Source organism: Camelus bactrianus, chromosome 7, assembly GCF_048773025.1.
Source record: "Camelus bactrianus isolate YW-2024 breed Bactrian camel chromosome 7, ASM4877302v1, whole genome shotgun sequence".
Classification (NCBI taxonomy): Eukaryota; Metazoa; Chordata; class Mammalia; order Artiodactyla; family Camelidae; genus Camelus; species Camelus bactrianus.
The window spans coordinates 5,978,334-5,995,571 of NC_133545.1; the positions used below are offsets into that span (position 1 = coordinate 5,978,334).

Consider the following 17,238-nt stretch of genomic DNA (forward strand, 5'->3'; position numbering starts at 1 on the left):
CCCTAGAAGATTCTAATGTGCAGTCAGAATTGAGAGCCGTAACTTAACATTCAAGTCACATTTTCTTGTGAATTTATGAAACATTTAAATAGCTACATAGTTTTTAATCGAGGGACTATACCTTACTTCACTTAACTACCTTTCTAATATTAGACATCGTTTCTAGTCGTTTAAATGTTCTAAATAACATTTAAGAGGACTTATATATCTTTGAGCCAACATTTGTTCACATTTCATGCTTTTTCTAAGGATGGATTCAGAAATAGAATTACTACCAGGTCAAAGGGAATTGATCATTTTAACAAGTCTCTGGTTTTATATTGCCCTTCCCCTCAGGAAAGAGTATACTAATTTACAGTCCTCATTTACAGTACTGGCATGATAATTACTATTTAAATTTTTTCTAATTTGATAGGTGAAAAATGTTGTAATGTTTTAGTTTGCATTTCTTTGGTTTTACTAAGATTTACTGAGAATGAGCACATCCTTGAAGGCCTAATAAATATTTCATATTAAGGATAATTATTTGTAGCATTTTGTCTGTTGTAAATGATAGGACTGTTTTCCCAACTTGCTGTTCACCTTTTAATTGTGTTCATATTCCTAAATTCTTAATGATTATGCTGCCAAATCTATTAGTATTTTCTGTTGGGATTTCTCCCATCGAAATGCCTCCCCTGCTGTTCAGAAATTAGATACTCATTTATATTCTCTTATACTTTTATTTATGTTTGACCTTTTAGACACAATGCTTTAATCCACTTGGACTGTGTTTTGATATACAAAAAGAAGTTAGGTTGCTACTTTATTTTTCCCAGATGGCCAACTGAACTCTCCCAGCATAATTTACATAAATTGAACTCTCCCAGCATAATTTACATAAATAACCTTTCTTTTCCCCTGTGAATTTGTGACTGCTCTAACTCTCGGCAGTAAAACACTGTGGTTAAGTGCGTGGGCTCCAGTGCCAGGCTGCCTGCGTTTGCAGCCCCCGCTAACTAATCAGCTCTCCTTGGACGACTTACTTAACATCCCGGCACCTCGGTTTCCTCGGCTGTGAAACTAAGGTACCAATCACAGCACCTGTCTCACAGGGTTGTTGTGAACATCATCACTGCTCAGTAAGCATTTGTGATCATCTTCTATTACGTTTGTGTATGTACTACGGTGCAGTCCCAGGTCTGGAAGTGTTCTGTCCTGGCGCTGTTTTAGTAGATTTTCTAATATTTACAATGGAAAAACCCTCCAGGGTTGCTCCTATTATTTTCACATTTTTCTTAGTTTTTATCACCTATTATATTTTGGAAATAAATGGTCTACCTTTTACTTACTAGGCCTGGTCTTCCGTTTACATCTCAGGTAGGGAATTTGAAAAGGACACTGTCTGATTTAGGTGGAGGACTAGGGGAGGTCTGGGCAGTGAGACAAAGAGAGCTAGTGGGGAAGAGGTCAAGAGGAAGGACCGGTGGGAAATCCAAGAGGAGCAGGAGGACAGGAAGACACAGGGACAGGAAAGGGCAGAGAACAAAGCTGAGCGCTGAGGGAGTAAATGAACGAGGCGGCAGGGCTCGTGGGCCTGAGCTTGGAGTGGTGAGAGCTCCAGGCCGCCTGGATTTTCTCCAGGTAACAAGAGGGGCCCTGAGCCTCTGCCGCCTCCTGCTTTGGGCAGAAGACTGTGACCGAATCAACTACTCCACCATATCTGGGGAGGAAAGCAGGATGAAGTTCAGAGCAGAAAGGCCATCCTGGATTGAGAATGGGCCGCAAAGCCAACGGCAGAGGCTGCGGCAGTTTGCAGGGCCTGGGTGTGGCTATGTGAGTATAAAGGTGTGAGTGAGGACAGGCTCCTTTCGCCAGGGGGTATAGCTCAGGGGTAGAGCATTTGACTGCAGATCAAGAGGTCCCTGGTTCAAATCCGGGTGCCCCCTACCGGAGCTCCCTTTTGGAGTTTCCAGGTTCAAGCAACCTGGACACTGTAGTCTTAGACGGTCCCAGTAGTTGCAATGTTTTCACTACTGAAAACGGTACCCACTCCTGTCCTGCAGCTCCAGGGTGGCTGCCACCCGACTCCACTATCTGTTGAGCGATATCGTCCTGTCTTGCAAGGTAAGGGATTTCGAGGGCGGTCCGGACTTTACCAAAAGAGGCAGAGGGCGCTCAGCTCACGTACCCGACAGCCCCGTGAAGGGTCTGATGAACGCCGCTGCCCCTTCAAGAGAGCAGGATCCCAAGAATCAAGACCAGAAAGGAAAACACGGAGGCAGAGCCTGGGGACACAGACCATGCTGCCCGAGCAGAGGGCTCTGGGGTCACAGGCAACCCTTCAGAAATACCAGCGAGGTCAGTCTAGCCAAGGCCAAGGTCTACACCAGTGTCGTCTACACCAGCACTCCCCCCAGAAATAGAATGCAAGCTACACATCTGAGTTTACATTTTCTAGTATTCATGTTGAATATTTAAAGTAAAAAGGGAGAGATGGATGAAGGGGGTCAAAAGGTACAAACTTCCAACTATAAAGTAAGTCCTGAGGTGTCATGTACAGCATGGTGGTGAGTTAACGATACTGTACTGTGTATTTGAAAGTTGCTAAGAGCCTAGATCTTAAAAGTTCTCATTACAAGAGGGAAAAATGTAAGTATGTGAGGTGATGGATGTTAACTAGATTTATTGTGGTGATTATTTCTCAGTATATGCATGTACAAATCATTAAGTTGTACACCTTTAATACAATGCTATACATCAATTCTATCTCATTAAAACTGGAAAAATGCTTCAATAAAAATAAGGTAAAAAGATACCAGTGAAACTAATTTCCATATTTTTAAACCTAGTACATCCAAAACATTATCATTTTAACGTGTGATCAATATAAAAATTTATAAATGAGATACACACATTTTGTGGGATATGGGGACTAAGTCTGAAATCTGGAGTGCAGTTTCCTCTTACGGCACCTGTCCATCCAGACCAGCCGCCAGTGGGCGGCGGACAGCGCCACCGCGTGGGAAGCCTCACTGGCTTCCCTCAGTTTTCAAGGAAATGGGGTGCGATTGAGGGTTGGGCTGGTCAGGGTCCAGGGAAGAGACTCCTCTTGCTCCGCGGAGTGCAGTGGAGGGAGAGCGCCAGGGAGGAGTCAAAAGTCAGGGTTCGGGACCCAGCACTGCCACCACCCCACCTTCCTCATCAGCACAAGGGGCATTAGCCAGAAGAAGGAGGACTGTTCTCCCTGGACAGAGTGAGACGGGGTCACACATAACTCTGAGAAGGCGCTGGAGACCTACAGACTTCCAGACCCCTGGACAACCACTTTCAATTGATTTTTCTCTGCAGACCAAAGTATGCTTAATGAAAATACTTTTGATGTGTGCTGCAGTAACTCAGAACAAAGGATGCTAAATGAAGAGAATTCTAGGTTGTAAAATTGTATTGCAATGGATAAATTTTTTTTGCCTTCTTTGCTTTTTTTTTCTAAGGCAGATTTATTATTTATTTACTTATTTATTGATTTATTGAAGTACAGTTTACAATGTGTCAATTTCTGGTGTACAGCATGTTTCAGTCTTACATGAACATATGTATATCCCTTTTCAGATTCTTTTTCATTGCAGGTCACCACAAGACATTGGCTATAGTTCCCTGTGCTGTACAGTAGAAACTTGCTGTTTGTCTATTTTATATATAGCAACGTGTAATTATTTTAGACACAGAATTTTCACAGATATTGTCTTTTTGTTTCCATTCAAGGTATGTTTCTTCCACAAAAACATTTATAAGGCAAAGCTCTTGAAGAGTATGATTCTTTTGACTAACTCACCAAATTTAGATGCTGCAGAATCATAAGCTTTGACAATTTAATTCCCTTCGGGTACAGAATGTAAATGTATCCAATTTAAATGAGGAGCTCCAGCCAAAGAGTCTTCTGAGTTGCAGGAGAAATTTTAGAATTTCAGAATTCAATCTGGTACACCATTTTTGAACATTCATTGTTTAATTTGTTCAATTTCTCTCTTGCTTTGGTTAAAGATTTCCAACAGATCTGTGCGAAATGCAACAACAATTTTTGGTTCACATATTTACAAAAAAATGTTTAATACCAATACCATTGCAGGACACTTAGATTAGTTCACAAAGTAGGTCTTCAATGGCTTGAACGTTTCTAAAATCTTATTGGCATTAGGGAAGATGTGTCTAAGTAATGGATTATACTGGTGGACCTACAGAAAAGTCCTATTCAGTAGCTACTTGTACTTTCTTATACATATTGCCATCATGAAATATTTTCTTGTATTAAATCAGCTCTGTTACAAAAATAATTTACTTTTTGGAAAACTTTTTTAAAAACACATTCTGCTTTTATGTGAATTGGTAGACTCTCACAGCTTGTCTGGATGCACTTGGAAATTGCGTGTGCACCACGGGGCCAACGACATTGCTATTTAATTTGCTTAGAAATTACCGAAGACTCCCTCGCTAAGAACATTGTTTATATCACAACGCTGTGCTCCAAAAATTGCATTCTTGTCTTATGACTGCAGAAACGAAGAGTTCTGTTTTCTACTGAACTTTTTAATGGAGTTTATAACAGCATTCCTGGTAAGGTCAGATGTTTCACCTTTGACAAAATGAACGTCCAAAGCTTCACTTTGACTCCATGAACCAGATGCCAGGACAGCAGATCTGAAAGCAGGACTGTCCCAGGGACAGGCTTAGGGGGCCTTACTAAACAAAGACTTTGTAGTTCTTCAGTTGATCTCCTCACATTCCCTGGGATGGGGTTTTTACTTGGAAAGGCTCCTCTCCCTGGCTGGGGAGAGGGTGGATGTGAAGGGGGTGGGGTGGGAAAGGAGGGGGCAGAAGAAAGTGAAAGGAGAGAGACCCAGGTTTAGATTCTGGAGTAGAAATCAAAACCATTGAGGCCTGGTCCTGACCCTTGTCTGCAGCCCAAATGTGCCCGGGCACGAAGGGGACAGCTAGATCAGTGTTTCTCAGTGGTTCTTGAGTTTGCCTAAGAATCTTTAAAAGTTTCTATTCATATTTTAATAACAATCTCAACCGTTTAGATCAAGGCACACTATGGCTTCTTTTCAAGGCCATCTTGTAATCTGATGCCAGGGCTGGAGTGTGCCCTGTTTATGACCACATTGGCACCACACTGTGCTGACACTTCAGGCGACAGGAGAACAGGGGCCGACTTCAGCCTATGAGAGATGAATTTGCGCTGTGAGAGGCCATCACTGGGTGCGCTAGTGAAACAGGAGGGAAGGGGGCAGGCACAACCCTCCAGGGAATGACATAGCCATTAGCACCAAGATGGCGGGAGAGTCAACTCCCAGTGGACGTTGGGCTTCATTATACGCTCATGGTAACACAATAGCTGCTAAATGGCGCTCCCACAGGTGCCATGGCAGTTTCAAGGCAGACCATAAAAGGTCAAAAAGTGGGTGGTGGCCCAATTCCTGGAAAGCCCAGCCCTTCCCCAAAGTAGTTGGAATAATCCTACCACTTACTAGCTTATGAAGTTACCAAGCCCATAAAAACTAACAAGCCTGCACCTTGTGGCCTTTCTCTTGCCTTCTGAGACAGCCCGCACTCTGTCTATGGAGTGTGTATCTCTCTGAATAAATCTACCTTTACTCAGCTATGGCTCACTCTTGAATTCTTTCCTGTGCAAAGCCAAGGACCCTCGCTTGATGGGGTGCATCCCAGGGACTCGCCCAAGACCTGGGACACGGCCATCCTCTGATGCCCCATTTTCCTGTATCATTAGCAGAGGCAGTTTCAGAGACGAGCTGGGGGCCAGCAGGGTCTCCAGGTATGGTCAGCTTTGCAAGCCCATTGCCAAGAGCCTCTTCTAGCAAAACTATTCCATTTGAGTTGCTATTAACTTGAATGTTATTGGGTTTGTGATTTTGTTTGTATTGATTTCTAAAATTGTTTTGCCTTAATAGTGTATAAAACTGTGAGTACAAAACATTTGGATAGTTTTGTGTACATATTTGTATACAGAGGTAAGCACTACAGTAAACTAAAATTAAGCTACCCTGGGGCTCTAAGAGAAAAACAGTCCCTTTCAAAGGTGTCTACACAACAAGAAACCAGTAAGAGGTTACATGGTGGGTGGGTGACAGGGATGGAATGAAGTCTTAATTTTTCTTTGCATGCTGTTTCGTATGTTTTCAATTCTGTGCCACGTGAAAGTGTTCCTCATACAAAGGCTAGTTCACTCAAAAACTTAGGAAACCTCAGTTCAAGCACCCGACTTTCAGAAGCCTCTGGTGGATCCTCTCAAAGCACTGGGTTAGGTGACCACCCTGCTTCCCTGGCAACCCCGTCATAAAAGGGGGAGAGTCTGCAGGGAGATAGGGGGAGAGGGGCTGCTGGGTGTCGCAGGGTTGGCCCTGAAGGCCACCCTCCAAGGGCAGCTGAGTTGAGACAGGATAGAGCAGTGGTCCTTAGAGTCCTGATTCTGTCACTTACGCTTCATGATTGAGGCATGTTGCTTAAATGACAAATGTCACTGTCACCCGTGATGAGTGTGGTGGTGATGGTGGTGGAAATAGCCCTACCAAAAATCATTTTCAAAACTGTATACAGTATATGAAGGTCTCAGAACAGTTTATCTAGCACGTGTAAGTGTTCAATAAGCAGTAGGTCTTTAAATTACCTCCAGTGTCTTCTGTGTGACTAATGAAGTAAGAAGTCCTGAGGAGACACAGTAACTATTCCAGTAGCGGGTATAGCTCAGGGGTAGAGCATTTGACTGCCCATCAAGAGGTCCCTGGTTCAAAGCCAGGTACCCCCTTTAGTTATCCCAAATTTCCCTTTACCTCAGAGGGCTGCCTGGTGATACGCCAGGATGAAGATATGTGTGAGTGATGTTTCAGCTGGAAACTTTCCCTCATTCCTGCCTGGAAGGCATCCAGGGACTCAAGCCATTTGAGTCCTATAAAAAGAAATGGCTCAGGTAAGCAATGCCACTATTTATACAAAATTAAATTAGGTGAAAAAAGTAGTCACATATGTATGTTTGTTCTACCATTTGTGTTTATAAATAAAGTCAGGGAGAAACTGCATTCATTAGCCACATGTGCAGACTATCTGTGGAAGACTACGTAAGAAACTTGACATGCGCTCCTCCAGGGACACTGGCAGTCTCATTAGATGAGAGAGGGAGAATTTTCACTGCATACATTTTTTTCTTCATTTTATTCTTTAAATTTATGTATTTATTAAGTTTTTTTTAGAGTTTTAGGTTCACAGCAAAATTGAGAGGAAGTTACAGAGATTTCCCATGTGTCCCCTGTCCCTGCATTTGCATAACTTCCCCCGTATCAACATCCCCAACTGGAGTGGTACTGTTGTTACAATGGATGAACATGCAGTGACACATAGTCACCAAAGTCCACAGTTAACATCAGGGTTCACTCTTGTGTTGTACATTCTATGGGTTTGGACAAATGCATAATAACATGTCTCCCTCATTACAGTCTCATATAGAGTATTTTCACTACCCTAAAAATCCTCTGTGCTCTGCCTGTATAGCTATCTCTCTGTCCCCCAAGCCCCTGAAACCACTGATTTTTTCACTCTCACCATAGTTTTGCCTTTTCTAGAATGACAAATAGTATACAGCCTTTTCAGACTGGCTTCTTTTACTTAGGAATACGCATTGAAGTTTCCTTCATGTATTTTCTTCGCTTGATAGTGCCTTTCTTTTCAGTGTCAAATAATATTCCCTTGTCTGATGGACCACAATTTATTTATCTATCCACCTGCTGAAGGACATCTTGGATGCTTCCAGCTGCATACTTTTTTGTACCTTTTGAACACTATATCACATGAATTCTGTGAGTTCAGTGTTTACCTTTTTAAAGTACAACTTAAAATTTAAAAATAGTCAGATTAAGGGGACTATGTTCAGTAGCTTGTAATAACCTAAAATGAAAAAGAATATATATATATATATATATACACGCACATACAGGACTGGCCTGAATCACTATGCTATACACCAGCAACTAATATAATGTTGTAAATCAATTATATTTCAATTTAAATAAATAATCAAATTAAATGAGGTCTCACCCACCAAGATTGGTGGGGAATCCAGCATGAGTAATTTGAATGTCTTTGCCTTTTCTGCTGTGTTTTGCCAGAATCCAGGGTCTGGGCAGTCTGCTGCTGGGCACAGAGACTCACTCCGAGCCCAGGTCTGCTCAGGCCATTTGGAGGCAAGCAGCTCCCCCGGGGCCCCACTCCCTCAGGGCTGAGCCCAGGACTTTGCCAAGGCCCTTCCTGGTTCTGCAGGAGTTATCCTCAAAAGCTCTGTGTGCTGCTGGGAGTCAGCCTCCTGCTGCCATCCCTCCCTTCCTGAGCAGCTCCAGTGAACCGTCCTCCCCCGAGGCCCACCTCCCTGCACTGCGAATCAAGCCTTTGATCCTTCCCACCTTACACACAACTACAAGTCACTCTCCAGGAATGGCCTTGATGTCTATTTAAAGGCATCTCCTGGGAGCCCACCCAGCCTGGTGATTTCATTTTGCCTGCGCCCATACACACACACATGTTCACACTCACCCATACAGAAAACAAGGAAATTCACAAAGACTACTGGAGGGAGCCCTCACTGTTGAATTTGGAGGTTGCTAAGGAATCAATTCATTATTCTGAAAACTCGTAAGTGAAAGGAAAGAATCAAGCATTTGTTCTACATCTTCTATATTAATTATATTCCAACAGAACAAAATAGTTGATAAAGAAAATTCTTCCTCATTATTTACAATGGCCAAGACATGGAAGCAATGTAAATTTCCAATAACAGATGATTGGATAAAGAAGTTGTGGTACATATACACAAAGGAATACCACTCAGCCATGAAAAAGAATAAAATAATGACATTTGCAGCAACATGGATGGACCTGGAGATTGTAATACTAAGTGAAGTAAGTCAGAAAGAGAAAGAAAAATACCACATGATATCACTTATATGTGGAATCTAAAAAAATGGCACAAATGTATTTACAACACAGAAACAGACTCACAGATGTAGAAAACAAACTTATGGTTACCAGAAGGGGAAGGGCAGTGTGGAGGGATAAAGTAGGAGTTTGGGATTTGCAGATACTACCTACTATATATAAAAGAGCTAACCAACAAAGTCCTAATGTGTAGCACAGGGAACTATATTCAATACCTTGTAAAAGCCTATAATGAAAAAGAATATGAAAAGGAACATATATATATTCCTTTTCATATACTTTATATATATATATATGTATATAAAACGGAATCACTACACTGTGCACCAGAAATTAACACAACATTATAAACTGACTATACGTCAATTAAAAAAAAGAAAAGAAAAATGATATTGGACTTTTACTAAGGACACTGTGACTCATAGCAAAATATTATGACTAAAATAACTGAGTACTTCAAAAGAAAGAAAATTCTTCCTTATAAAAGAATTTGAGCTAATAAATGTAGAGAATTTGAATAAAACCATTTGCAAATCTTAATGAAATAATGGACCTAAGCAAGTATCACCTTGCTTACCTGCCAAAAAACTATGAGATGAATATTTGATGGGGACTTTTATAATGACATTAACAATACCTCAACACACCAGTTAATCTTAATTTCACAAAAAGAGAGACAAACAGACTGGATGAGCATCCTTACACAAAGGAAGAATTTCCAGTGATGTCTTCTTGGCAAAAACATGGAACATGGATCTGACCAAGCCTCTAGACCTAACCAGATTGGGCATGTTGAAAATGTTACAGGAAATGTGATGGTTAATTTCACATGTCAAGTTTACTGGGTCACAGGGCACACAGATATTTGGTTAAACATAACTTTGGGGGTGTGTTTGTGAGAGTATTTACAGATGAGATTAGCATTTGAATTGGTAAAAAGCTAAGTAAAGCAGATGGTCCTCCCCAGTGCTGGTGGGCCCCACCCAAACCACTGAGGGCTGAACAGAACTAAAGGGTGGGAGAAGGGAGGATTCCTCTGCCTGACTGCAGGGCTGGAGCACTGGGCTCCTGGCCAGACTAGAACTTCCACCATCAGCTCTGCATCTCAGGCCTTCAGGCTCAGGCTGGACCTACAGCCCCAGCTTTCCTGGGTCTGAAGCTTGCAGGTGAAGATCACGGGATTTCTCAGCCTCCACAGATACCTGAGCCAATTCCTTAAAATAAATCTCTTTCTCTGTCTCTATGGGGGTTATGGTTCTCTGTCTCTGTCTCTGTCTCTCTCTCTCTTTCTCTCTCTCTCTCTCTCTCTCTCTCGGTTCTGTTTGTTTCTCTGGTGAACCTAGCCAATATACTGAATGATAATTGATAAATAGCACTACTTTTGCTTACATTTGAGATTTACCATCATAAAAGTTAAAAAAAATTCCTTTTTCATAGACAAATTTTTAATAAAATTTAAACATACAAAAATCTAATTATACAACAGACACTCCCCCCCCCCCCAAAAAAAACCCAGTTTTCATTTTCTGCTTCGGATTTGGTTGCATATCTCACAGTAATAAACGACATAGGGAATGCAAAGGGGAAAACTTTCTTATCTCACTCCTCTTAGCACCATGGAGGTCAGCTGACACTTCCAAAGGAACTTTGCTGGAAAAGCAAGGTGAAACCAAAAAGCACAGTCCCAGAACCTGTCACTGTGGTTTCACTCTTCAGCAACCTCACTGGCACCACAAGCCACGCAGGCGAGGTGACAGATGTGTGAGCCCTTGGTGAGCATCTAGCTACTCAGCTGTCAGGCCAGGTGGGTCCCTGTCCCAGGGGTTGGCTTCACGGCTCATTTCGCTCTGGGTTTAGGGGAGGAACGTGCCTCCCTCCAGCCTCTAGAATGCCCCACTTTCCTTTATACTCAGGATGGTGAGATCCCTGAAACTTGAGCATAACATCACCCCGTGAAAGGGAAAGCAGAGTGAGCGGACAATGGGTGGGACTGGCCATCAGCAGGGCTGCCCCTGAGAGGCGCGTCTACAAGGAGGTTTAAAGTGACTTCTTCAGATCAGTGTATCACTAACAGTGAGCTCTGACCTAATCAACGGGTATCACAACCTCACAGCCTAACGCAGTGGGTGATGAGCTGTTATCTACTGAATATTTTAGAAAGAAACCAGACAGTAAAGAATTGGCTGCTGTTTTATCCAGCACTGCCAGGCAGACAGAGACCCAATTCAGTCCGTGTTTTAGAAAGAATTCTTGCAATATGGTCACCAGTTTTAGTTCTGGAGTTAGACTGTCTGAGTTACTGGATTTCTCTAAGCTTTGGTGCCTTTATCTCCAAATCAGGGATAATAATCGTACCTATCTCAGAGGGTTGATGTGAAGAGAAAAGGTGACAATTCAGGGACAGCGCTTAGTACCAGGTCCTAGGAAGGCCTGTAAGAGATGTCTTGGAAGGATGGAGAGTAAGTAATGGAGTCAAAGGTGTCCTGGAGGGGAGACGCAGAGACCAGTTAGGAAGCTGGGTCTTCCTACAGTTCAGGTGCAGCGAGTCTTAATGGAGTTGGTAACCATGGTTTCCTGTCCCCCACCCCCATGGCTGCTCTTCCCCCCACCCTCCGGCGGGTAGGTCTTGTGCCTTTAACAACACAGGGAAGGGAATTACTCATTTGGAGGAATAACGATTAGCACCCACTCTGTGCCAGCAGGGGGCGCGGCGCGGGCGTGGCCGGGAGGAGATGCCTCAAGACCCCCGTGGGCTCAGAAGGTCCCTGCTCACCAATGTGGTCAAGACCACATGGAGGACCACATGCCCACCCCACCCCTAACACTGTGGTACTCGGAAAGCGCTTTTAGAACTTAGGTGTGATACAGGGTGGGGGAGGGTTTGGGGGAGTCCCGAGGTTAACTCATTAAATTTCTGCCACTCAGTAGGATGGGACACAAAATAAAGATTAAGCTGTTTTGTAGAAAAAAGTTAAGTATCTTCCACCCTTCAATCTGCGGACTAAGATCTGTCCACACTGAGCAGATCCCGGAGCCCAGAGACTCGATGGAGCAGGGGCATGCGTTTTCAGGAGGCCGAATGACCCGGCGCAGTGACCCAGGAGGGGGGCATGGGGACACGCCGAGGTTCCCAGTATGGTAGCTGTGATTCTGGCCTCTAGAGACAGGACGGTACTTTGGAACAGGAATAATTTGTAATAATTTTCCGTGGCCTGAGAAAATACCCTCAAGAACATTCAATTCCCCTTTGCTCTGATTGCAGCCTCAGGAAGCAACCTTCTGAGACCTAATTTGGTTTCCCGGGTAACCTTGAGGCCATTCTGGCTTATTACGCATCTTTCTTCCAGAGCTTGACTAGGGAGGTCTTTAGAGCTAGGTCAGAAAGGGTCGCATCCACAAAGTCAGGAGTCTGGTCTGCAAGTCTGGAAGCCAAGGTCCATACATCGATGACCACACCGAGGTTCTGCCAGCTCAGGATTCAGTGCCCCGCAGAGTGCACGCCACAAGCCCGCAGCACCGCGGGGGCTGGGAAGTGAAGGGCGGGGCGCAGAGCACCCCAGGGACGGTGATGTTGCTGGCAGCTGTGAGCCGCAGTAAGGAGCCCGTTCCTCCAAGAGTGACGTCTTCTCTTTCAGGAGTCGGTCCTAGGGAAATCATCTGAGGAGTGGGCCAAGATGTGTGTTCCTGTTCATCCAGTGTTGTTTTATAATCCTGGGAAAAAATCATTCACTTGCCAATACTCTTAACTCTTTTTTTTTTTTTTTTTTCAAAGAAAGGCAGATTGCCGAATGCAGCGCCTCATTTGTGTCTGGAGTCTTGGCCGCTTGACTAGCCTACATTCTTCTACAGTTGGACCTCGAGTACTTGTTTGGAGGTTCTAGCCTGGGCTCAGCTACTCCCAGACACTTGACCAAATAACCATCCTCCTATACTGGGGAAGGCCCCTCTCACTTCAGAATAATTTAAATAAAACAGTAGGAAATTATATCCAATTGTATAGCACAACATAACCAAGAAAGTCTCAAACAGAAATGCAATGATGGCACGGTACTAGAAAATGTACAACTCTGCAGCACAGGCTTTCTGGGTTCCAGAAGAAGTAGGTCCAGAGCCCAGTCCCAGGTCCTGTTGCTGTGCGACATCGAGGTTTAGCCCTGCCCACTCCTCTTCCCCGAGAAATCTGAGGCTGCAGCTTTCCTGGCCAGGTGCCTCTCCTGGGGTTAGCCAGGGCCCTGACAGCCTCCGATAGGTCCCATGCCCTGGTCCCTGGGAAAGGAAACCAAAACAGAGCAGGAGATGGGGAAAAAGAAAAAAGAAATGAAGCATCTTAGATACTAAGGGGCTGGGTGGAGGTCCTCCTGTACTCCGTAATAATAGCAGCAACAACAATAACAATACTAATGAGGGAGGGATGAGAAGTGCTCTGGGAAGAGGGGTGTTTGGGTGGACACAGGTGTGCAGACTCAGGAAGGAGAGCAAGTGGGACAGGTGTGGAGGTGGATGCCCAGAGAAGCAGCTCAGGCAGCTCCCCAGGGAGACACAAGATGGTGAGAGCACAGGTTGGGAAAGCCTGCAATTATGAAAGTATTTTATAAAGAGCATATAGACAAGTGGGGGTATAGCTCAGTGGTAGAGCATTTGACTGCAGATCAAGAGGTCCCTGGTTCAACTCCAGGTGCCCCCTCTATTATGAGGCTTTCTTTCCAGAGGAAGTTACACCTTTTCCTTATGCATGGAATCTAAATTTCCAACGAGTGGTAAAGACCTAAGTGTTCCTCCTGTGACATTTCTCACACATTACATTTTTATCTCCTCAGCCGTCTTCATTTCCTGGAGGGGTAGAGGAAGTCTGCCCTAAGCTTCCTCTGTGTTTCCCTTGTGCCTAATTATCACCATCCTGATTTTATTTGTTTATACCAAGCTTGCTTCAAAAAAATAGGATCTGAAGCAGCTTGCAATAAAAGATACAATAAAAGTCCACCAATCCAGCAAGTTTAAAAAGGCAAGGGCTGACTTATATGAGGCCGTCAAAATCATAGAGACAGAAAGGAGAATGGTAGGTACCAGGGGCTGAGGAGGGTGGGTGGAATGGGGAGTTACCGATTAAGGCAGGCAGAGGTTCAGTTTGGCAAGATGAAAAAGCTCTGGAGATGGATGGTGGTGATAGTTGTATAACATTATGAATGTACTTAGTACCATTGAACTGTACACTTAAACGTGGCTAAAATAATAAATTTTATGCTATGTGTATTTTACCACAATTTTTAAAACTGAAGGGGAAAAAAGCGCAAGAATTTAAACGTTTGGGAGAGGATGTAAATAATTATTCTTAAGAGCCCAGGTTAGGAGAAGCTACTGCTGCTGAACACAAAATGTATTTCTGCACTTCCTGGTAATCAAACGGCAGTGAAAACATACCGATTCATCAACTGAGTAGAATATTTTATTAGCTCTGAAAAACAGCAGGCATTCATATGATAAGTCTTTATAGATAGAATATTAGAGAGATGATGGCTAGTGCCAAGGCAGCCAAATATAGTCACAAGGGTTGTGTATTACACAACTCCACCAGTTACATTATCCCTGGAGTTATGCAACATACTGACCCTAGATATTGGCAAAATTTTATCCCCTTTACTAAAAAAAAAATATATTAACTGTGCTACACACACAAACATATCTTCTGTCTTCTGGCTGTGTTCTCATGTGGTAGAAGGGACAAGAGAGCTCTCTGGGGTCTCTTTCATAAGGGCACTAATTCGTTTCAGGAGGGCTCCATACTCGACCCAATCACTTTCCAATGGCCCCACCTCCATATATCATCACATTAGGGATTAAGTTTTGGCGTATGAATTTGGGAAGGAGGCGTACCACAAACGTTGTTTATAAAATATGTATAATTCAGGGAAAGCTTTCTTAAACACAGCTCCCAAATCACAAACTATAAAAGATAACTTTGATTGCACCAAGATTTAAATTTTTATATGACAAAAAATTCCTTAAACAAGAGATGCTGAATTTTCACAACGCATATGATGCAGAATATATTTAGACCAGAATATAAGCAAGATGAAAAGTTTCTGGAGCTCTGTTGCAAAACATCATAAATATACTTAACACTATTGAACAGTCCACTTAAAATGGCTAAGATGGTAAATTTTATATTATATGTTTTCAACCACAATTTAAAATTTTTTAATTATTAAAAAAGATAATTCCTAGAGAGTAATCAGAAAAAAAGTTACCCCAACAGAAAAATGGACAAAGACAGAATAAACAATTCACAGAAGATGTTAAATAAACATGAAAAGATGCTCAACTTTGCTAGAAATCAAAGAAATGAAGATCAATTAAAACAATATAGAGGCACCATTTTTACCTCTGTCTCAAAAGTTAGGATAAGTTGAGATTTAACTAGATCACAAGTTGATGAGAGAGAAAATGGTATTTTCATTTGTTGAAGATGGGAGTATGATGGACACACTCACCTATGGAGAAAAATTTGGCAATAAAAATAGTCAAAACAAATATTAAAATAATATAAAACTATAATTGTAGAATTATAAGTGTGCATACAATCCAGAAATTTCATTTCTGGGTATATTCCCTTGAGAAATTCTAGCATAAATGCATCAGGAGATACATACAAAGATGTTCACTGCAGCAGTATTGTTAATGTGCAAAAAGCAGGAAACATTTTTAGTATGTCCATTAATAGTAGACTATAAATAAAACTTCCTGGATTCCTATAATGTAATAAAATAGTTCAAAGGAAGTCTTAACTGAGAGTCCAAGATAAAATAGGTATCAGGTACCAAAGGCAGGAGGGCAACAGTGCCCTGCAGATATTTGAAAGTCAGGTATAAGAGGGTCAGTTTGTTGGAGATCAGAGTATTGATGAGGAGGACTTTTCTGGAGAGAAGGGGGTGGATTGTTCTTTTTGAGAAGAAGAGCTGGGGGTATCCTCCCCTAAAGTGTAGCGGAGGGGCTTCACAGAGTCACTAGAGGGCTGGGGCCCTGGAGTTGAGGTTTGCAGTGAGGTGTGTCCAGCACGAAGCTGAGCTGAGGCACCTGCCCCGCAGGTGGGAAGGAGCCGCGGCTCTTTGGAATCAGCCTGTCCTACCAGAGCGGGTGGGAACGGAAGGCACATGAGTATTTCCTGCAGGCCACACCGGAGAGCACCACTGTGGAGTAACATCAAACTCCACACAAGAGGATGGGTCATGGACCCCAACAGAGAGAGTCTGTGTGACACAGATTCCAGAAAGCCAGGAGAAAAATGCTTTCCCAGGTCATGGGAGCAGTCGAATGTTCCCAATGGAGGCTTCGGAGGAATCCCATGGAAATGCCTGAAATGTAATTGCAAACACTTACAAGGCTCAGAGAAGGCAAATCCATCTTACTACAGTACTGACCAAGTAGGAGGTTTCTTATTCTCATCTTCTCCTCCCTCCCTTCCTCCTCCCCACCCTAAGTGCTAGGAATGAATGCTAGGTGGAGGAGAAAGAGGAGGGACCACGTCCGCCTTCTAGGGGTGGAAAGAAGTGGAAGTCAGTTTCAGAGTATTGAGTATTACATGGAACTGGACATTTGAATTACAAATTCAGACTGCAACCACAGGACTTTCTGTTACCTAAGAATGATCATTAAAGTCACTTGGGCAAGAAGAATATTTCACTGAGAAAGTTTAAAGGGACAGTGAAAGGCAAAAGTGAAGTTGCTTTTATTATTACCTCTTGAGTCCTACAAATTCAATGTACCAAATATAAGAGCGATATAGATAGCTCTCAAAAATATATGTCATAACAGAAACAGGCTCACAGATATAGAAAACAACTTATGGTTACCAGGGGGGAAAAGTGGTGGGAAGGGATAAATTGGGAGTTCGAGATTTGGCAGATAGTACTACTATATATAAATTAGATAAACAAGCTCCTACTGTATAGCACAGTGAACTATATTCAATACCTAGTAGTGACCTATAATGAGAAAGAACATGGAAAGGAATATATACATGTATATGTATGACTGAAACATTATGCTGTACACCAGAAATTGACACATTTTAAACTGACTATACTTCAGTTAAAAAATGGAAAAAAAAATATTGTCATGTGCAAAAGAATTTAAGATGCAGAACTATACTTTCCGCATTATGCAACTTGGATTTTAAAAAAGATACACAGAACAATAATAAATATTGTTACAGAATAAATATTTTACAGAATGTAAAAGTATTAAAAATGGGACTTGAATCTA

General features: G+C 42.7%; 3 non-coding genes across 3 annotated transcripts; all 3 read left to right on the forward strand.

The window, feature by feature from the left end:
• Window positions 1–1,856: 1,856 nt before the first annotated feature.
• On the forward strand, window positions 1,857–1,928 carry TRNAC-GCA (transfer RNA cysteine (anticodon GCA)). The gene has a single exon. It is a non-coding gene; the product is annotated as a tRNA-Cys (tRNA).
• Window positions 1,929–6,730: 4,802 nt separating this feature from the next.
• On the forward strand, window positions 6,731–6,802 carry TRNAG-GCC (transfer RNA glycine (anticodon GCC)). The gene has a single exon. It is a non-coding gene; the product is annotated as a tRNA-Gly (tRNA).
• Window positions 6,803–13,591: 6,789 nt separating this feature from the next.
• TRNAC-GCA (transfer RNA cysteine (anticodon GCA)) lies at window positions 13,592–13,663 on the forward strand. The gene has a single exon. It is a non-coding gene; the product is annotated as a tRNA-Cys (tRNA).
• The last annotated feature ends 3,575 nt before the right edge of the window (window positions 13,664–17,238 follow it).